Genomic DNA, 22,426 nt, shown 5'->3' on the forward strand with positions numbered 1-22,426 from the left:
TGGCACTAGCCAAGGTGCCCCCACATTGTTCAGAGCCAATTCCCTGAACTTTGTGAGTGCGGGGACACCATTACACTCGTGCACTACATATAGGTCACTACCTATATGTAGCTTCACAATGGTAACTCCGAATATGGCCATGTAACATGTCTATGATCATGGAATTGCCGCCTCTATACCATCCTGGCATAGTTGGCACAATCCCATGATCCCAGTGGTCTGTAGCACAGACCCTGGTACTGCCAAACTGCCCTTCCTGGGGTTTCACTGCAGCTGCTGCTGCTGCCAACCCCTCAGACAGGCATCTGCCCTCCTGGGGTCCAGCCAGGCCTGGCCCAGGATGGCAGAACAAAGGACTTCCTCTGAGAGAGGGTGTTACACCCTCTCCCTTTGGAAAATGGTGTGAAGGCAGGGGAGGAGTAGCCTCCCCCAGCCTCTGGAAATGCTTTGTTGGGCACAGATGTGCCCAATTCTGCATAAGCCAGTCTACACTGGTTCAGGGGACCCCTTAGCCCTGCTCTGGCGCGAAACTTGACAAAGGAAAGGGGAGTGACCACTCCCCTGACCTGCACCTCCCCTGGGAGGTGTCCAGAGCTCCTCCAGTGTGCTCCAGACCCCTGCCATCTTGGAAACAGAGGTGCTGCTGGCACACTGGACTGCTCTGAGTGGCCAGTGCCACCAGGTGACGTCAGAGACTCCTTCTGATAGGCTCCTTCAGGTGTTAGTAGCCTATCCTCTCTCCTAGGTAGCCAAACCCTCTTTTCTGGCTATTTAGGGTCTCTGTCTCTGGGGAAACTTTAGATAACGAATGCAAGAGCTCATCCGAGTTCCTCTGCATCTCTCTCTTCACCTTCTGCCAAGGAATCGACTGCTGACCGCGCTGGAAGCCTGCAAACCTGCAACATAGTAGCAAAGACGACTACTGCAACTCTGTAACGCTGATCCTGCCGCCTTCTCGACTGTTTTCCTGCTTGTGCATGCTGTGGGGGTAGTCTGCCTCCTCTCTGCACCAGAAGCTCCGAAGAAATCTCCCGTGGGTCGACGGAATCTTCCCCCTGCAACCGCAGGCACCAAAAAGCTGCATTACCGGTCCCTTGGGTCTCCTCTCAGCACGACGGGCGAGGTCCCTCGAATCCAGCAACTCTGTCCAAGTGACCCCCACAGTCCAGTGACTCTTCAGTCCAAGTTTGGTGGAAGTAAGTCCTTGCCTCACCTCGCTGGGCTGCATTGCTGGGAACCGCAACTTTTGCAGCTACTCCGGCCCCTGTGCACTTCCGGCGGAAATCCTTTGTGCACAGCCAAGCCTGGGTCCACGGCACTCTAACCTGCATTGCACGACTTTCTAAGTTGGTCTCCGGCGACGTGGGACTCCTTTGTGTGACTTCGGGTGAGCACCGTTTCATGCATCCTCGTAGTGCCTGTTTCTGGCACTTCTCCGGGTGCTACCTGCTGCTGAGAGGGCTCCTTGTCTTGCGCGACGTCCCCTCTCTCTCCTGGTCCAATTTGCGACCTCCTGGTCCCTCCAGGGCCACAGCAGCGTCCAAAAACGCTAACCGCACGATTTGCAGCTAGCAAGGCTTGTTGGCGTTCTTTCGGCGGGAAAACACTTCTGCACGACTCTCCACGGCGAGAAGGATCCGTCCACCAAAGGGGAAGTCTCTAGCCCTTTTCGTTCCTGCAGAAACCTCAGCTTCTTCTGTCCAGTAGAAGCTTCTTTGTACCCGCAGCTGGCATTTCCTGGGCATTTGCCCATCTCCGACTTGCTTGTGACTTTTGGACTTGGTCCCCTTGTTCCACAGGTACCCTAGATTGGAAATCCACAGTTGTTGCATTGTTGGTTTGTGTCTTTCCTGCATTATTCCTCTAACACGTCTTCTTTGTCCTTAGGGGAACTTTAGTGCACTTTGCACTCACTTTTCAGTGTCTTGGGAGGGTTATTTTTCTAACTCTCACTATTTTCTAATAGTCCCAGCGACCCTCTACAAGGTCACATAGGTTTGGGGTCCATTCGTGGTTCGCATTCCACTTTGGAGTATATGGTTTGTGTTGCCCCATCCCTATGTTTCCCCATTGCATCCTATTGTAACTATACATTGTTTGCACTGTTTTCTAAGACTATACTGCATATTTTTGCTATTGTGTGTATATATATCTTGTGTATATTTCCTATCCTCTCACTGAGGGTACACTCTAAGATACTTTGGCATATTGTCATAAAAATAAAGTACCTTTATTTTTAGTATAACTGTGTATTGTGTTTTCTTATGATATTGTGCATATGACACTAAGTGGTACTGTAGTAGCTTCACACGTCTCCTAGTTCAGCCTAAGCTGCTCTGCTAAGCTACCATTATCTATCAGCCTAAGCTGCTAGACACCCTATACACTAATAAGGGATAACTGGGCCTGGTGCAAGGTGCAAGTACCCCTTGGTACTCACTACAAGCCAGTCCAGCCTCCAACATTGGTTGTGCAGCGGTGGGATAAGTGCTTTGAGACTACTTACCACTCTTGTCATTGTACTTTTCATAAGAGAAAAATATACAAAACAAGGTCAGTGTATATACACATAGCCAAAAAGTTTTGCATTTCCTCTTTTCACTCTTTTCTAAGTGCTGAAAAGTACTTCTAACTTTCTAAAAAGTTCTAAAAAGTTTTAAAAGTTTTTTTTCTCTGTCTTTCTAAAAGCTCTGACAAACTTTTTATCTTTTACTATCACTTTAACTCTCTCTAAAAATGTCTGGCACAGGCCAAAATGTTGATCTGTCCAAACTTGCATATGACCACCTTAGCTGGAAAGGAGCAAGGAGTCTCTGTGTAGAGAGAGGTTTGAGTGTAGGGAAGAATCCTTCCTTGGAACTGTTACTTAACATGCTTAGAGAACAGGATAAGGCTAGAAGTGCCCCATCTGTTGAAAAAGTAGATAATGGTTCTCAATCTGATCCAGGGACTCCCCCAGGAAAAGATTCTGGAAAGAAACTTCCTAGCCTGCCCATTACTAGACAGTCTAGCATAGTTGGTAATGATGATGAGCCACACCATATAAATAGTGTTGTCTCACATCATAGCAAAAGCATTTATTCTCACCATACTGGTAGTGATGTTTCTGTTAGCCAAGCTGTTAGGGTGGCTTATGTAAGGGACAGGTCTCCTTCTGTCCATTCTCACCATACTTCTGTTTCAAGGCATGTCCCTCCCACCCACCCTGATGACAGATTGTTAGAAAGGGAGCTCAATAGATTGAGAGTGGAACAAACCAGACTGAAGCTCAAGAAGCAACAGCTGGATTTGGATAGACAGACTTTAGAAGTAGAGAAGGAGAGACAGAAACTGGGTTTAGAAACCCATGGTGGCAGCAGCAGTATTCCCCATAGTCATCCTGCAAAAGAGCATGATTCCAGGAATCTGCACAAGATAGTTCCCCCTTATAAGGAGGGGGATGACATTAACAAGTGGTTTGCTGCACTTGAGAGGGCCTGTGTTGTACAGGATGTCCCTCAAAGGCAGTGGGCTGCTATCCTATGGCTATCATTTAGTGGAAAAGGTAGGGATAGGCTCCTTACTGTGAAAGAAAATGATGCTAATAATTTCCAAGTTCTTAAGAATGCACTCCTGGATGGTTATGGCTTAACCACTGAACAATACAGGATAAAGTTCAGAGAGACCAAAAAGGAGTCTTCACAAGACTGGGTTGATTTCATTGACCATTCAGTGAAGGCCTTGGAGGGGTGGTTACATGGCAGTAAAGTTACTGATTACGACAGCCTGTATAACTTGATCCTGAGAGAGCATATTCTTAATAATTGTGTGTCTGATTTGTTGCACCAGTACTTGGTGGACTCTGATCTGACCTCTCCCCAAGAATTGGGAAAGAAGGCAGACAAATGGGTCAGAACAAGGGTGAACAGAAAAGTTCATACAGGGGGTGACAAAGATGGCAACAAAAAGAAGGATGGTAAGTCTTCTGACAAGGGTGGGGACAAATCTAAAAATGAGTCTTCATCAGGCCCACAAAAACACTCTGGTGGGGGTGGTGGGCCCAAATCCTCTTTTAATCAGAACAAGGAAAAGAAACCATGGTGCTATTTATGTAAGATAAAAGGCCATTGGACAACAGATCCCAGTTGTCCAAAGAAAGGCACCAAGCCTCCTACCACTACAACCCCTACTGCTACACCTAGTGTCCCTACTAATAGCAGTGGTGGTGGGAGCAAACCTACTAATAGCCAATCCAAGGGAGTAGCTGGGCTCACTATTGATAACTTAGTTGGGGTTGGCCTTGTTAGGGAGGCCACAGAGGCTGTGTTAGTCTCTGAGGGGGCTATTGATTTAGCCACCTTAGTTGCTTGTCCCCTTAATATGGATAAGTACAAGCAGCTACCCCTAATAAATGGTGTTGAGGTTCAGGCCTACAGGGACACTGGTGCCAGTGTGACTATGGTCATAGAGAAACTGGTCCACCCTGAACAACACCTACTTGGTCACCAGTACCAAGTAACCGATGCTCACAACAACACACTTAGCCACCCCATGGCTGTTGTAAATCTCAACTGGGGGGGGGTTACTGGTCCAAAGAAAGTTGTGGTAGCTTCAGATTTACCTGTAGACTGTCTATTAGGGAATGATTTGGAGACATCAGCTTGGTCAGATGTGGAGTTGGAGGCCCATGCAGCAATGCTGGGCATCCCAGGGCATATTTTTGCTTTGACAAGGGCTCAGGCCAAAAAGCAAAAAGGACAGGGAAGCTTGGATCCTGGAACAATGGACCAAGTGCTCCCTAAAGCTAGGGCTAGTAGAAGCAAACCACTTCCTACTATCCCTCCCTCTACAGTGGATTCTACTTCTGAGGAAGAAGAATTCCCTCCCTGTGCAGAACCTACACCAGAGGAGCTGGAAGCAGACACTGCTGAGCTTTTGGTTGAAGGGGGGCCTGCCAGAGAGGAGCTGAGTGTGGCACAGCAAACCTGTCCCACATTAGAGGGTCTCAGACAGCAAGCTGTCAAACAGGCTAATGGGGATGTCAGTGACTCTCACAGAGTTTACTGGGAGGACAACCTCTTGTACACTGAGCATAGGGATCCTAAACCTGGAGCTGCCAGGAGATTAGTGATTCCTCAGGAGTACAGAAAGTTCCTCCTAACCCTGGCACATGACATTCCCCTAGCTGGGCACCTGGGGCAAATGAAAACTTGGGACAGACTGGTTCCATTGTTTCATTGGCCTAGGATGTCTGAGGACACAAAGGAATTTTGTAAGTCCTGTGAAACCTGTCAAGCCAGTAGCAAGACAGGTGGCACCCCAAAGGCACCCCTTATTCCACTGCCTGTGGTTGGGGTTCCCTTTGAAAGGGTAGGGGTTGACATAGTTGGCCCCCTTGACCCTCCTACTGCTTCAGGCAATAGATTTATCTTGGTGGTAGTGGACCATGCCACAAGATATCCTGAAGCTATTCCTTTAAGGACCACTACAGCACCTGCAGTGGCAAAGGCCCTCCTGGGAATATTTTCCAGGGTGGGCTTCCCAAAGGAAGTAGTATCAGACAGGGGAAGCAATTTCATGTCTGCATACTTAAAGGCCACGTGGAAGGAGTGTGGTGTAACGTACAAGTTCACAACACCCTATCATCCACAAACAAATGGACTGGTGGAGAGATTTAATAAAACTCTCAAAGGCATGATTATGGGTCTCCCTGAAAAACTCAGAAGGAGATGGGATATCCTTCTACCATGCCTCCTTTTTGCCTACAGGGAGGTAAACCAGAAAGGAATGGGCTTCAGCCCCTTTGAACTTCTTTTTGGACACCCTGTTAGGGGTCCACTCACACTTGTAAAGGAGGGTTGGGAACAACCTTTAAAAGCTCCTAAGCAGGATATTGTGGATTATGTACTTGGCCTCAGATCAAGGATGGCTGAGTACATGAAAAAGGCCAGTAAAAACCTTCAGGCCAGCCAAGAGCTCCAGAAGCAATGGCATGATCAGAAGGCTGTTTTGGTTCAGTACCAACCAGGGCAGAAAGTGTGGGTCTTGGAGCCTGTGGCCCCAAGAGCACTCCAAGATAAATGGAGTGGACCCCACACAATTGTTGAAAAGAAGGGAGAAGTCACCTATTTAGTTGACCTAGGCACTGCCAGGAGTCCCCTTAGGGTGCTCCATGTCAACCGCCTGAAACCCTACTATGACAGGGCTGATCTCACCCTGCTCATGGCAACTGATGAGGGACAGGAAGAAGACAGTGATCCTCTACCTGATCTCTTCTCTTCCACAGAACAAGATGCTCTGGTGGAAGGTGTAGTTTTGGCTGATTGTCTTACTGCTGAGCAGAAAGACAATTGCATAAATCTCCTAGATCAATTCTCTGAACTCTTCTCTACTGTGCCAGGTACCACTTCTTGGTGTGAGCACACTATAGATACTGGAGACAGCTTGCCTGTCAAAAGTAAGATCTATAGGCAGCCTGACCATGTCAGGGACTGCATAAAGCAAGAGGTCCAGAAAATGTTAGAACTAGGAGTGGTTGAGCACTCTGACAGTCCATGGGCTTCTCCTGTGGTACTGGTACCAAAACCCCATTCCAAAGATGGAAAGAAGGAAATGCGGTTTTGTGTAGACTATAGAGGTCTCAACTTGGTAACCAAAACTGATGCTCACCCTATACCCAGGGCAGATGAGCTCATAGATACACTGGCATCTGCCAAGTATCTAAGCACTTTTGACTTGACTGCAGGGTATTGGCAGATCAAATTGTCAGAAGATGCTAAACCTAAGACTGCATTTTCTACCATTGGAGGACATTACCAGTTTACTGTAATGCCTTTTGGTTTGAAAAATGCACCTGCCACTTTTCAGAGGTTGGTGAACACAGTCCTGCAAGGGCTGGAAGCTTTCAGTGCAGCATATTTGGACGATATAGCTGTCTTTAGCTCCAGCTGGGATGATCACCTGGTCCACCTATGGAAAGTTTTGGAGGCCCTGCAAAAGGCAGGCCTCACTATCAAGGCTTCAAAGTGCCAGATAGGGCAGGGTAAGGTGGTTTATCTGGGACACCTTGTTGGTGGGGAACAGATTGCACCACTTCAGGGGAAAATCCAAACAATTATTCATTGGGTTCCCCCTACCACACAGACTCAGGTGAGAGCCTTCCTAGGCCTCACTGGGTATTACAGGAGGTTCATTAAGAACTATGGCTCCATTGCAGCCCCTCTTAATGACCTCACATCCAAGAAAATGCCTAAAAAGGTATTATGGACAGCAAACTGTCAGAAAGCTTTTGAGGAGCTGAAGCAGGCCATGTGCTCTGCACCTGTCCTGAAAAGCCCTTGTTACTCTAAAAAATTCTATGTCCAAACTGATGCATCTGAATTAGGAGTAGGGGCAGTCCTATCACAACTTAATTCTGAGGGCCAGGATCAACCTGTTGCTTTTATTAGTAGGAGGTTGACCCCTAGAGAAAAGCGTTGGTCTGCCATAGAGAGGGAGGCCTTTGCTGTGGTCTGGGCTCTGAAGAAGTTGAGGCCATACCTGTTTGGCACTCACTTCATTGTTCAGACAGACCACAAACCTCTACTTTGGCTAAAACAAATGAAAGGTGAAAATCCTAAATTGTTGAGGTGGTCCATATCCCTACAGGGAATGGACTATACAGTGGAACATAGACCTGGGAGTAGCCACTCCAATGCAGATGGACTCTCCAGATATTTCCACTTAGACAATGAAGACTCATCAGGTCATGGCTAGTCTTATTGTCCTTCGTTTGGGGGGGGGTTGTGTAGGAAAGTACCATCTTGCCTGGCATGTTACCCCCATTTTTCACTGTATATATGTTGTTTTAGTTGTATGTGTCACTGGGACCCTGGTAACCCAGGGCCCCAGTGCTCATAAGTGTGCCTGAATGTGTTACCTGTGTAGTGACTAACTGTCTCACTGAGGCTCTGCTAACCAGAACCTCAGTGGTTATGCTCTCTCATTTCTTTCAAATTGTCACTAACAGGCTAGTGACCATTTTTACCAATTTACATTGGCTTACTGGAACACCCTTATAATTCCCTAGTATATGGTACTGAGGTACCCAGGGTATTGGGGTTCCAGGAGATCCCTATGGGCTGCAGCATTTCTTTTGCCACCCATAGGGAGCTCTGACAATTCTTACACAGGCCTGCCACTGCAGCCTGAGTGAAATAACGTCCACGTTATTTCACAGCCATTTTACACTGCACTTAAGTAACTTATAAGTCACCTATATGTCTAACCTTTACCTGGTAAAGGTTAGGTGCAAAGTTACTTAGTGTGAGGGCACCCTGGCACTAGCCAAGGTGCCCCCACATTGTTCAGAGCCAATTCCCTGAACTTTGTGAGTGCGGGGACACCATTACACGCGTGCACTACATATAGGTCACTACCTATATGTAGCTTCACAATGGTAACTCCGAATATGGCCATGTAACATGTCTATGATCATGGAATTGCCCCCTCTATACCATCCTGGCATAGTTGGCACAATCCCATGATCCCAGTGGTCTGTAGCACAGACCCTGGTACTGCCAAACTGCCCTTCCTGGGGTTTCACTGCAGCTGCTGCTGCTGCCAACCCCTCAGACAGGCATCTGCCCTCCTGGGGTCCAGCCAGGCCTGGCCCAGGATGGCAGAACAAAGGACTTCCTCTGAGAGAGGGTGTTACACCCTCTCCCTTTGGAAAATGGTGTGAAGGCAGGGGAGGAGTAGCCTCCCCCAGCCTCTGGAAATGCTTTGTTGGGCACAGATGTGCCCAATTCTGCATAAGCCAGTCTACACCGGTTCAGGGGACCCCTTAGCCCTGCTCTGGCGCGAAACTGGACAAAGGAAAGGGGAGTGACCACTCCCCTGACCTGCACCTCCCCTGGGAGGTGTCCAGAGCTCCTCCAGTGTGCTCCAGACCTCTGCCATCTTGGAAACAGAGGTGCTGCTGGCACACTGGACTGCTCTGAGTGGCCAGTGCCACCAGGTGACGTCAGAGACTCCTTCTGATAGGCTCCTTCAGGTGTTAGTAGCCTATCCTCTCTCCTAGGTAGCCAAACCCTCTTTTCTGGCTATTTAGGGTCTCTGTCTCTGGGGAAACTTTAGATAACGAATGCAAGAGCTCATCCGAGTTCCTCTGCATCTCTCTCTTCACCCTCTGCCAAGGAATCGACTGCTGACCGCGCTGGAAGCCTGCAAACCTGCAACATAGTAGCAAAGACGACTACTGCAACTCTGTAACGCTGATCCTGCCGCCTTCTCGACTGTTTTCCTGCTTGTGCATGCTGTGGGGGTAGTCTGCCTCCTCTCTGCACCAGAAGCTCTGAAGAAATCTCCCGTGGGTCGACGGAATCTTCCCCCTGCAACCGCAGGCACCAAAAAGCTGCATTACCGGTCCCTTGGGTCTCCTCTCAGCATGACGAGCGAGGTCCCTTGAATCCAGCGACTCTGTCCAAGTGACCCCCACAGTCCAGTGACTCTTCAGTCCAAGTTTGGTGGAGGTAAGTCCTTGCCTCACCTCGCTGGGCTGCATTGCTGGGAACCGTGACTTTTGCAGCTACTCCGGCCCCTGTGCACTTCCGGCGGAAATCCTTTATGCACAGCCAAGCCTGGGTCCACGGCACTCTAACCTGCATTGCACGACTTTCTAACTTGGTCTCCGGCGACGTGGGACTCCTTTGTGCGACTTCGGGTGAGCACCATTTCACGCATCCTTGTAGTGCCTGTTTCTGGCACTTCTCTGGGTGCTACCTGCTGCTGAGAGGGCTCCTTTTCTTGCTCGACATCCCCTCTCTCTCCTGGTCCAATTTGCGACCTCCTGGTCCCTCCAGGGCCACAGCAGCGTCCAAAAATGCTAACTGCATGATTTGCAGCTAGCAAGGCTTGTTGTCGTTCTTTTGGCGGGAAAATACTTCTGCACGACTCTCCACTGCAAGAGGAATCCGTCCACCAAAGGGGAAGTCTCTAGTCCTTTTCGTTCCTACAGAAACCTCAGCTTCTTCTGTCCAGTAGAAGCTTCTTTGCACCCGCAGCTGGCATTTCCTGGGCATTTGCCCATCTCCGACTTGCTTGTGACTTTTGGACTTGGTCCCCTTGTTCCACAGGTACCCTAGATTGGAAATCCACAGTTGTTGCATTGTTGGTTTGTGTCTTTCCTGCATTATTCCTCTAACACGACTTCTTTGTCCTTAGGGGAACTTTAGTGCACTTTGCACTCAATTATAGGGTCTTGGGGAGGGTTATTTTTCTAACTCTCACTATTTTCTAATAGTCCCAGCGACCCTCTACAAGGTCACATAGGTTTGGGGTCCATTCGTGGTTCGCATTCCACTTTTGGAGTATGTGGTTTGTGTTGCCCCTATCCCTATGTTTCCCCATTGCATCCTATTGTAACTATACATTGTTTGCACTGTTTTCTGAGACTATACTGCATATTTTTGCTATTGTGTATATATATCTTGTGTATATTTCCTATCCTCTCACTGAGGGTACACTCTAAGATACTTTGGCATATTGTCATAAAAATAAAGTACCTTTATTTTTAGTATAACTGTGTATTGTGTTTTCTTATGATATTGTGCATATGACACTAAGTGGTACTGTAGTAGCTTCACACGTTTCCTAGTTCAGCCTAAGCTGCTCTGCTAAGCTTCCATTATCTATCAGCCTAAGCTGCTAGACACCCTATACACTAATAAGGGATAACTGGGCCTGGTGCAAGGTGCAAGAACCCCTTGGTACTCACTACAAGCCAGTCCAGCCTCCTACACACGGGTGCTCACCACGAAGGCAGCGGGCACCCTGTCGGGAGATTGGCAGATGGGCTTTCCCGTCCGTCAAACTCTAAACTAGGCCTTATATGTTAAGAGTGAATGGTCAGGAGAAAAACAAAGTCAAGATATAAAACGTAGGGGGTCATTATGACCCCGGCGGTGAGTGTTAATGTGGCGGTGGTACAGATTGGCGGTACATATCGCCACATTATGAGAGCAGCCAACCCGCCACTTCTCCACTCATACCGCCATGGTGGTATCAGCCGCCGGGCCGGAGATGTCAATCTCCAACCCGGCGGCCGGCACAGTCCCGCCGGCAGCATTATGAGCCTGCCTACCACCATGGCAATGCCACGAAAACCATGGCGGCAGGCCCTACCGGTGACAGGGAATTCCGTCCCTGTCACTGGTAGGTGGCTCCCCAACCCCTCAACACTCACCAGACGCCCCCCACCCCTCTCCATCCAAACTCCCCCAACCCCCTCTCATCAACACACACCTCCACCCCCTCTGACCAACACACACACACCCCCATCCCCTCCGATCCACAAACACCCCGCCACCCCTCCAATCCCCAAACACACCCCCACACCCATACACCTACACACCTGCAGACACGCACACACCACACAACTGACCCCACACCCTCCAGTCACGCACACAGACACTCACATGCACCACGCATACACCCCTTCACTAACACTGCCATACACGCATTCATACACACACTGCATACACACATTCATACACGCATACTTTCTGACATACTGACACACATTCATACACAATCACACTGACATGCAGACACGCACTCACTTCACCATTCTCACATGCATTCACTCATATGCATACAAACACACAAACTACACAACACACACAGACGCATTCACACACGCACTCACACACTCAGACACACACACACAACACCCCCACCCTCTCACCCCCTTCCCCTGTCGGATGCCTGACTTACCTTGTCCGGCGAGGAGGTCATCCGGCAGGGAACGGGTAGGGGCACTGCTACCGCCAGCAGCGCACCTCCAGCAGAACATCGCAAGGCCGTATTACAGCTCATAATATGGCTGGCGGCTTTCTACTGCCGGGCGGTACTATTGGTCGTAGCGCCAGCTTACCACCGCCCGCCAGTAGGTTCACTGCCGGATTTCTGCCATTCTTGTGGCGGAAGTCCGGCAGTAATCATAATATGGTGGACGTATGGTAGCCGCGGTGATGGTATTTTGGCGGTTGTCACTGTGCCAGTAGGTGGTTAGTACCACCAAAGTCAAAATCACCACCATAATGTACTGATTGTAGTTGTCTGTGCAAACAAGACTTTAACACTTCACAAAGGAACCCAACTTTGCAATCTTAGAAGACCTACAGATTGAGAAAATATAACGATCTAAACCCATGACTTACAGTTTGCACACAGTTCGTTGATGCCGGTAAAAAGATCACTGCTCTATATTAGGATTAAGGATCTAAACCCGTGATTTACAGTTTGGACGCAGCTCCTTGATGCCGGTAAATAGATCACTGCGCTATAGTAGGATTAAGGATCTAAACCCGCGACAGAATTATATAAAAATATATTGTGCATTATGCATCAAACATCACTAGGAACATCATAGTTCATATGTATACAATATTACAAAACTGGTGGTTTATGCTGTAGAGTTTGCACATCCAATATGTATGTATAATTCTCTGGGGGAATTCCTTGTCCTATGGAGATGAAATAATAAGGTGGGTGCCAGCCTGGTTAAACACCCAACCTCTAAGAATGTCAATTATACTGACTGGAAGGCCAATCAGGATTGAAATTTGTCAAAAAATACCAGGATACACCGGTGTAGTCCACAATGTTAATTCAAGTAATGGAGTAAAAATCGAAGTCCAAGACGCGTTTCTGTAGTTGATTGAGGTTTATTCTTCTCAAGAAACAGTAAATCCAAAATACAGCCGACACGTGTTTCATCTTTTCGACTTTCTCAAGGCCAAACATGTCTTGAAGATATTATCCAAAAGTGTTGGCCGGTACATTTTTTTCAATACAGATGTCTGTAAGGAATGGCCATGATAAGCCTGATCGACAGTGTCTTATACGACCGCCTTACTTTACACAGCACAAAACACTGTCGATCAGGCTGACAGAAAATTCAGTCCAATTTAGAAAACAAAGAATATTCAAGACTTCATAGTTTTCTTTTTTCATTCCAAATGGGGGAACATGTACCTGTGACGATGAGGCCGCCCAGAGACAGGGAGCGTGGAAGATCATTGCAGCAGTGAGGGGAGTTGCTGCGGGGGGAGGGGGGCTCTGTCTGAATCGTGCTGAGCTATCCATCCTCTGCCATGGGGGGAGACCTTGGCGATCCGACACTGGTGGTATAGGCAGTCGGTGCTGGGCTGTCCTCCCTTTGTATCCATCGCCAGAGAAGAGCAGATGTCACCGGGACCTCAGGGATCCAATCTCCTGCTCTCTGCTCTCATCTGCCCACTGGCTACTGTGTCTCCCCGGCCCCCACACCCTCAATGTCTGCGGGGAGTTCTGAAGGCTGCAGTGTTCCCCTGGGTGTGGTGGTCACATCAAGGCCTCTGTGCCCGGCCTTGGCTGGGATCAGGAGCGGGGCTCCTCACCTTCCCTTTTGTAGTACAGCTGTCAGCCCACAGAGAGCCTCCTCTCCACTCAGGCCAGCTGTGGTGTCTGTGGTGTGGAGGCTTCCCGCAGTAGGGGCTCCCCTGGGCATGGTGGTCACCTCTAGGCCTCCGTGTCCGGCCTTGGCTGGGATCAGGAGCGGGGCTCCTCACTTCCCTTTTGTAGTACAGCTGTCAGCCCACAGACTGCCTCCTCTCCACTCAGCCCAGCGGTGGTGTCTGTGGTGTGGAGGCTTCCCCGCAGTTGGGGCTCCAGTGGGTGTGGTGGTCACGTCGATGCCTGCGTGTCTGGCCTAGGCTGGAATCAGGAGCAGGGCTCCTCACCTTCCCTTTTGTAGTACAGCTGTCAGCCCACAGAGAGCCTACTCTCCACTCAGGCCAGCGGTGGTGTCTGTGGTGTGGAGGCCTCCCCGCAGCAGGGCTCCAGTGGGCGTGGTGTTCGCATCGAAGCCTCTGTGTCCAGCCTTGGATGGGATCAGGAGCAGGGCTCCTAACCTTCCCTTTTGTAGTACAGCTGTCAGCACACAGAGAGCCTCCTCTCCACTCAGGCCAGCGGTGGTGTCTGTGGTGTGGAGGCTTCCCCGCAGTAGGGTCTCCCCTGGGTGTGGTGGTCGCCTCTAGGCCTCCGTGTCTGGCCTTGGATGGGATCAGGAGCGGGGCTCATCACCTTCCATTTTGTAGTACAGCTGTCAGCCCACGAGAGGCTCCTCCCCACTCAGGCCAGCGGTGGTGTCTGTGGTATGGAGGCTTCGCCGCAGCAGGGCTCCCTTGGGCGTGGTGGTCGCGTTGAGGCATCTGTGTCCGACCTTGGCGGGGCTCCTCACCATCCCTTTAGTAGTACAGCTGTCAACCCACAGAGAGCCTCCTCTCCACTCAGGCCAGCAGTGGTGTCTGTGGTGTGGAGGCTTCCCCACAGAGGGCTCCCCAGGGCGTGGTGGTCCCTTCGAGGCCTCTGTGTCCGGACTTGGCTGGGATCAGGAGCGGGGCTCCTCGCCTTCCCTTTTGTAGTACAGCTGTCAGCTCAGAGAGAGCCTCCTCTTCACTCAGGCCAGCGGTGGTGTCTGTGGTTTGGAGGCTTCCCTACAGTAGGGGCTCCAGTAGGTGTGGAAGTCGCATCAAGGCCTGCGTGTCCGGCCTTGGCTGGGATCAGGAGAGGGGCTCCTCACCTTCCCTTTTGTTGTACAGCTGTCAGCCCACAGAGAGCCTCCTCTCCACTCAGGCCAGCAGTGGTGTCTGTGGTGTGGAGGATTCCCCGCAGTAGGTGCTCCCCTGGGCATGGTGGTCGCGTCAAGGCCTCCATGTCTGGCCTTGGCTGGGATCAGGAGCGGGGCTCCTCACCTTACCTTTTGTAGTACAGTTGTCAGCCCACAGACAGCCTCCTCTCCACTCAGGCCAGCGGTTGTGTCTGTGGGTGTGGAGGCTTCCCTGCAGCAGGGCTCCCCTGGGCGTGATGTTCGCGTCAAGGCCTCTGTGTCCGGCCTTAGCTGGGATCAGGAGCAGGGCTCCTAACCTTCCCTTTTGTAGTACAGCTGTCAGCCCACAGACTGCCTCCTCTTCACTCAGGCCAGCGGTGGTGTCTGTGGTGTGGAGGCTTCCCCGCAGCAGGGTCTCCCCTGGGTGTGGTGGTCGCCTCTAGGCCTCCGTCTCTGGCCTTGGCTGGGATCAGGAGTGGGGTTCTTCACCTTCCCTTTTGTAGTACAGCTGTAAGCCCACAGACAGCCTCCTCTACACTCAGGCCAGCGGTGGTGTCTGTTGTATGGAGGCTTACCCGCAGAGGGCTCCCCAGGGCGTGGTGGTCACGTCGAGGCCTCTGTGTCCAACCTTGGCTGGGATCAGGAGTGGGGCTCCTCGCCTTCCCTTTTGTAGTACAGCTGTCAGCCCATAGAGAGCCTGCTCTCCACTCAGGCCAGCGGTGGCGTCTGTCGTTTAGAGGCTTCCCCACAGTAGGGGCTCCAGTAGGTGTGGTGGTCGCGTCAAGGCCTGCGTGTCTGGCCTTGGCTGGGATCAGGAGCAAGGCTCCTCACCTTCCCTTTTGTAGTACAGCTGTCAGCCCACAGAGAGCCTCCTCTCCACTCAGGCCAGCGGTAGTGTCTGTGGTGTGGAGGCTTCCCCGCAGCAGGGCTCCAGTGGGCATGGTGTTCGCGTCGAGGCCTGCGTGTCTGGACCTGATTGGGATCAGGAGCGGGGCTCCTCACCTTCCCTTTTGTAGAACAGCTGTCAGCCCACAGAGAGCCTCCTCTCCACTCAGGCCAGCAGTGGTGTCTGTGGTGTGGAGGCTTCCCCGCAGTAGGGGCTCCCCTGGGCGTGGTGGTCGCCTCTAGGCCTGCATGTCCTCCCTTGGCTGGGATCAGGAGCAGGGCTTCTCACTTCCCTTTTGTAGTACAACTTTCAGCCCACAGAGAGCCTCCTCTCCACTCAGGCCAGCGGTGGTGTCTGTGGTGTGGAGGCTTCCCCATAGTAGGTGCTCCCCGGGGCCTGGTGGTCGCGTCAAGGCCTCCATGTCTGGCCTTGGCTGGGATCAGTAGCGGGGCTCCTCACCTTACCTTTTGTAGTACAGTTGTCAGCCCACAGACAGCCTCCTCTCCACTCAGGCCAGCGGTGGTGTCTGTGGTGTGGAGGCTTCCCTGCAGCAGGGCTCCCCTGGGCGTGATGTTTGCGCCGAGGCCTCTGTGTCCGGCCTTGGCTGGGATCAGGAGCAGGGCTCCTAACCTTCCCTTTTGTAGTACAGCTGTCAGCCCACAGACTGCCTCCTCTCCACTCAGGCCAGCGGTGGTGTCTGTGGTGTGGAGGCTTCCCGCATCAGGGTCTCCCCTGGGTGTGGTGGTCGCCTCTAGGCCTCCATGTCTGGCCTTGGCTGGGATCAGGAGTGGGGCTCCTCACCTTCCCTTTTGTAGTACAGCTGTCAGCCCACAGAGAGCCTCCTCTACACTCAGGCCAGCGGTGGTGTATGTTGTATGGAGGCTTACCCGCAGAGGGCTCCCCAGGGCGTGGTGGTCACGTCGAGGCCTCTGTGTCCGGCCTTGGCTGGGATCAGGAGTGGGGCTCCTCGCCTTCCCTTTTGTAGTACAGCTGTCAGCCCACAGAGAGCCTGCACTCCACTCAGGCCAGCGGTGGTGTCTGTGGTTTAGAGGCTTCCCCACAGTAGGGGCTCCAGTAGGTGTGGTGGTCGCGTCAAGGCCTGCGTGTCTGGCCTTGGCTGGGATCAGGAGCAGGGCTCCTCACCTTCCCTTTTGTAGTACAGCTGTCAGCCCACAGAGAGCCTCCTCTCTACTCAGGCCAGTGGTGGTGTCTGTGGTGCAGAGGCGTCCCCACAGTAAGGGCTCTCCTAGGTATGGTGGTCGCGTTGAGGCCTGTGTGTCCGGCGTTGGCTAGGATCAGGAGCTGGCTCCTAACCTTCCCTTTTGTAGTACAGCTGTCAGCCCACAGAGAGCCTCCTCTCCACTCAGGCCAGCGGTGGTGTCTGTGGTGTGGAGGCTTCCCCGCAGGAGGGGCTCTCCTGGGTGTGGTGGTCACCTCTAGGCTTCCGTGTCCGGCCTTGGCTGGGATCAGGAGCGGGGCTCCTCACTTCCCTTTTGTAGTACAGCTGTCAGCTCACAGACTGCCTCCTCTCCACTCAGGCCAGCGGTGGTGTCTGTGGTATGGAGGCTTCCTCGCAGTTGGGGCTCCAGTGGGTGTGGTGGTCACGTCGATGCCTGCGTGTCCAGCTTTGGCTGGGATCAGGAGCGGGGCTCCTCACCTTCCCTGTTGTAGTACAGCTGTCAGCCCACAGAGAGCCTACTCTCCACTCAGGCCAGCGGTGGTGTCTGTGGTGTGGAGGCTTCCCCGCAGTAGGGGCTCCAGTGGGCGTGATGTTCGCGTCGAGGCCTTCGTGTCCGGATTTGATTGGTGTTAGAAATTGGGTTTTTGGTTGGCAGTCAGGTTGCCCTCTGTCCAAGCAAGAACCCTCACTCTAGTCAGGGTAAGTCACACACAATCCAAAATCAGCCTGTGCTCACCCTCCGGTAGCTTGGCACGAGCAGTCAGGCTTAACTTAGAAGGCAATGTGTAAAGCATTTGTGCAATAAATCATACAACACCATAGTATAACACCACAAAAATACACCACACAGTGTTTAGAAAAATATAGAATATTTATCTGGGTAATTGTAGGTCAAAACGATCAAAGTTGCAATACGAATTTGTAAAGATATCACTGAAAAGTGATATTAAGTGTCTTTAAGTCTTTAAAAAAAGCAATAAAGTGTCTTTCAAGCACAGAGTACCTGGTTTCTGGTGGGAAATCTCCTCAGAGGGCCACAGGAGAAGAGATGCGTGGAAAAAGGGGTGTGTGCGTCGATTTCCTCTCAGCACACACAGACTTGCGTCGTTCTTTTCCACGCGGGGAAGTCGGGCGTCGTTTTCCGGCGCGCAGACAGTCTCTTTTTTGTGGATCGCGGGGATTACCAGATGTCCCGGGTCTGTGCGTGGATTCTCCTGCTTATTTTCCGGCTGCGCGTCGTTCTGCGGGGCTGCGCGTCGAAGTTTCGATCTCACAGTAGGCGTCGCGTCGATTTCTCCTTGGAAGTCGGGCGCCGTTGTCCTTGCGAGGCCGTGCGTCGAAATTATGGTCTCACGGCAGGCATCGCGTCGATTTCTCCTTGGAAGTCGGGCGGCGTTGTCCTTGCGAGGCCGTGCGTCAAAGTTTCGCACTCACGGTAGGCGTCGCGTCGATTTCTCCTGGAAAGTCGGGCGGCTTTGTCCTTGCGAGGTTGTGCGTCGAAGTCTCGATCGTCCCGAGGGCGTCGTGTCGATCAGCGTCGGTGTGCGGCGTTTTTCTCGCCGCGAAACAAGCTGTGCGTCGAAATTTTCGGCGCACGGTGCGTCCAAGTGAAAGGAAGAAGTCTTTTTGGTCCTGAGACTTCAAGGAACAGGAGGCAAGCTCTATCCAAGCCCTTGGAGAGCACTTTCACAGCCAGACAAGAGTTCAGCAAGGCAGCAGGGCAACAGCAAGACAGCAGTCCTTTGTAGAAAGCAGACAGGTGAGTCCTTTGAGCAGCCAGGCAGTTCTTCTTGGCAGGATGTAGTTTCTGGTTCAGGTTTCTTCTCCAGCAAGTGTCTGATGAGGTAGGGCAGAGGCCCTGTTTTATACTAAGTTGTGCCTTTGAAGTGGGGGTGACTTCAAAGAGTCTCTAAGAAATGCACCAAGTTCCCTTTCAGTTCAATCCTGTCTGCCAGAGTCCCAGTAGGGTGTGTGGCAGTCCTTTGTGTGAGGGCAGGCCCTCCTCCCTCCCAGCCCAGGAAGACCCATTCAAAATGCAGATGTATGCAAGTGAGGCTGAGTACCCTGTGTTTGGGGTGTGTCTGAGTGAATGCACAAGGAGCTGTCAACTAAACCTAGCCAGACGTGGATTGAAGGGCACAACAAGTTTTTAGTGCAAAGAAATGCTCACTTTCTAAAAGTGGCATTTCTAGAATAGTAATATTAAATCCGACTTCACCAGTCAGCAGGATTTTATATTACCATTCTGGCCATACTAAATATGACCTTCCTGCTCCTTTCAGATCAGCAGCTGCCACTTCAACAGTGTGTGAGGGCAGCCCCAATGTTAGCCTATGAAGGGAGCAGGCCTCACAGTAGTGTAAAAACTAATTTAGGAGTTTTACACTACCAGGACATATAACTACACAGGTACATGTCCTGCCTTTTACCTACACAGCACCCTACTCTAGGGGTTACCTAGGGCACACATTAGGGATGACTTATATGTAGAAAAAGGGGAGTTCTAGGCTTGGCAAGTACTTTTAAATGCCAAGTCGAAGTGGCAGTGAAACTGCACACACAGGCCTTGCAATGGCAGGCCTGAGACAAGGTTAAGGGGCTACTGAGGTGGGTGGCACAACCAGTGCTGCAGGCCCACTAGTAGCATTTAATCTACATGCCCTAGGCACATGTAGTGCACTCTACTAGGGACTTACAGGTAAATTAAATAGTCAATCATGGATAAACCTATCAATAGTACAATTTACACAGAGAGCATATGCACTTTAGCACTGGTTAGCAGTGGTAAAGTGCTCAGAGGTCAAAAGCCAACAACAACAGGTCGGAAAAAATAGGAGGAAGGAGGCAAAAAGTTTGGGGATGTCCCTGTCAAAAAGCCAGGTCCAACATGACCCCCTACCAGCCTAAAGCCAGGGGAGAACAATCACTATCCTGATGTACTTCCCTGTTTGAGGCGACAGAACAAGGACCCAGGCCCACAACAGCAGGGGCATGCTCCAGTTCTTCGCCTTCCTGACTCCAATTGGATCCCTCTGTCCATACTCTCAGGGCCCACTAAGCCCATCCATGGGGAACCTTTCTCCTTTCCTGCGGATCCCATCTGTGCAGCACCTAACCTTACATTGCTCACAGATGTATCCCAGGAGCAGGATAGTACCACCAGGACCAACACAGTGGTGTTGCCCATTCTATCCCCGGGGTGGGACACTTGTCCCCTCCCCAGGGATAACTCTGTCCACCCGGACAGCAAGCCACTGTGGTTACTGACAGTTGTCAGGGATGAGAGCCAGGCCCCAGGCCTCTCAAAGCTCTCCCACCACTGTGGCTGTGGAGAGTGGGGGGCGGTAGCCCCAGGTGCTGGGCACCCTTTAACCACTCTCCCTTCCACCAGGTCAGGGATGACAGCCTGAACCTGGTCCTCCCCTCTGGGGCTCTGTACCCTCCCTCCTGGAGCGGTACCCCCAGAGTCCACCATGGTCAGGGTGCTTATAGAAGTCGCCCTGTACCATTCCTCCACCAGTGCAGGGCTGTTAACCTGCAACTGGCCCTCCAACCTGGGGTCTGTACCTTCAGGTTGGACTAGGGCCCGGGGTGAGGCTTCCCCCCCCCTGCCCTCCCTTCTCGGGTCCAGCACCCTCCAACTAGGAGTGCCTCCTCAGAAGACAATAGGGTAGGGGCACTGTTATCAGTAGCCCCTCTCTCCAGGTCCGGGGGGACACCCTGAACCTGGTCTTCCAGCCCAGGGTCTGTACCCTCAGACTGGATCACTGCCTGGCAAACCAGGACTTTCTGGGAGGCACACCTACCCCCCACCAGGTCAGAGTTTAACCTCTGCACCTGACCATTCAATTCAGAGTCGCCACCCTGAAGTTGAACAATTGCCTGGCACGCCAGGACTTCCTGGAGGGCACACAGACCCTCCACCAGGTCAGAGTTTAACCTCTGCACCTGACCATTCAACTCAGAGTCACCACCCTGAAGTTGAACAATTGCCTGGCACGCCAGGACTTCCTGGAGGGCACACTGACCCTCCACCAGGTCAGAGTTTAACCTCTGCACCTGACCATTCAACTCAGAGTCACCACCCTGAAGTTGAACAATTGCCTGGCGCACCAGGACTTTCTGGGAGGCACACCTACCTCCCACCAGGTCAGAGTTTAACCTCTGAGCCTGGTTCTCCAACCCAGGGTCACCACCCTGAGGTTGGGCAATTGCCTGGCACGCCAGGACTTTCTGGGGGGCACACCTACCCCCCACCAGGTCAACACCCTGAGGTTGGACAATTGCCTGGCACAGCAGGGCTTCTTGGGAGGCACACCTACCTCCCACCAGGTCAGAGTTTAACCTCTGAACCTGGGTATCCAACCCAGAGTCACCATCCTGAGGTTGAACAATTGCCTGGCACGCCAGGACTTTCTGGGGGGCACACCTACCCCCCACCAGGTCAGAGTTTAACCTCTGAACCCGGTTATCCAACCCAGAGTCAGCACCCTGAGGTTGAACAATTGCCTGGCACGCCAGGACTTTCTGGAGGGCACACTGACCCTCCACCAGGTCAGAGTTTAACCTCTGAACTGGGCCATTCAACTCAGAGTCACCACCCTGAAGTTGAACAATCGCCTGGCACGCCAGGACTTCCTGGAGGGCACACTGACCCTCCACCAGGTCAGAGTTTAACCTCTGAACCTGGTTCTCCAACCTAGGGTCACCATCCTGAGGTTGGACAACTGCCTGGTACACCAGGGCTTTCTGGGGGGCACCCCTACCCCCCACCAGGTCAGAGGTTAACCTCTGAACCTGGATATCCAACCCAGAGTCACCACCCTGAGGTTGAACCATTGCCTGGCAGGCCAGGACTTTCAGGGAGGCACACCTACCTCCCACCAGGTCAGAGTTTAACCTCTGAGCCTGGTTCTCCAACCCAGGGTCACCACCCTGAGGCTGAACCATTGCCTGGTATACCAGGACTTTCTGGGGGGCACACCTACCCCCCACCAGGTCAGAGTTTGACCTCTGAACCTGGTTAGCCAACCCAGAGTCACCACCCTGAGGTTGGGCAATTGCCTGGCACCCCAGGACTTTCTGGGAGGCACACCTACCTCCCACCAGGTCAGAGTTTAACCTCTGAACCTGGCCATCCAACCCAGAGTCGACACCCTGAGGTTGGACAACTGCCTGGCACGCCAGGACTTTCTGGGGGGCACACCTACCCCCCACCAGGTCAGAGTTTAACCTCTGAACCTGACCATCCAACCCAGAGTCAACACCCTGAGGTTGGACAATTGCCTGGCACAGCAGGACTTCTTGGGAGGCACACCTACCTCCCACCCGGTTAGAGTTTGACCTCTTCACCTGGTAAGCCAACCCAGAGTCACCACCCTGAGGTTGAACCATTGCCTGGCATTCCAGGACTTTCTGGGGGGCACATCTACCCCCCACCAGGTCAAAGTTTAACCTCTGAACCCGGTTATCCAACCCAGAGTCACCACCCTGAGGTTGAATCTTTGCCTGGCATGCCAGGACTTCCTGGGGGGCACTCTCACCCCCCACAAGGGACACGCCGTCCCCAAGGGCCACACAAGAGTCTGGTTGGCGCAGGTCTCCCGACCTCTGCCCATCCGGCAGAGTCTGGGTTTCCCCCAAACCAGAAACGGTCTCACCTGGGTCATTCCTGGGGGGCTCTGCTCTCAGAGCTGACCCCTGACTTTCAAGATCCTCCACTGGGGTCTGCCACCCCCTCTCAACCCTA

General features: G+C 52.1%; 1 protein-coding gene across 1 annotated transcript in view; it reads right to left on the reverse strand.

Moving 5' to 3' along the window:
* FIBCD1 (fibrinogen C domain containing 1) overlaps positions 1-22,426 on the reverse strand; it is a 498,989-nt gene that overhangs the window by 352,918 nt on the left and 123,645 nt on the right. The gene's annotated exons all lie outside the window — the stretch shown is intronic.

This window comes from Pleurodeles waltl, chromosome 6 (assembly GCF_031143425.1).
Source record: "Pleurodeles waltl isolate 20211129_DDA chromosome 6, aPleWal1.hap1.20221129, whole genome shotgun sequence".
NCBI lineage: Eukaryota > Metazoa > Chordata > Amphibia > Caudata > Salamandridae > Pleurodeles > Pleurodeles waltl.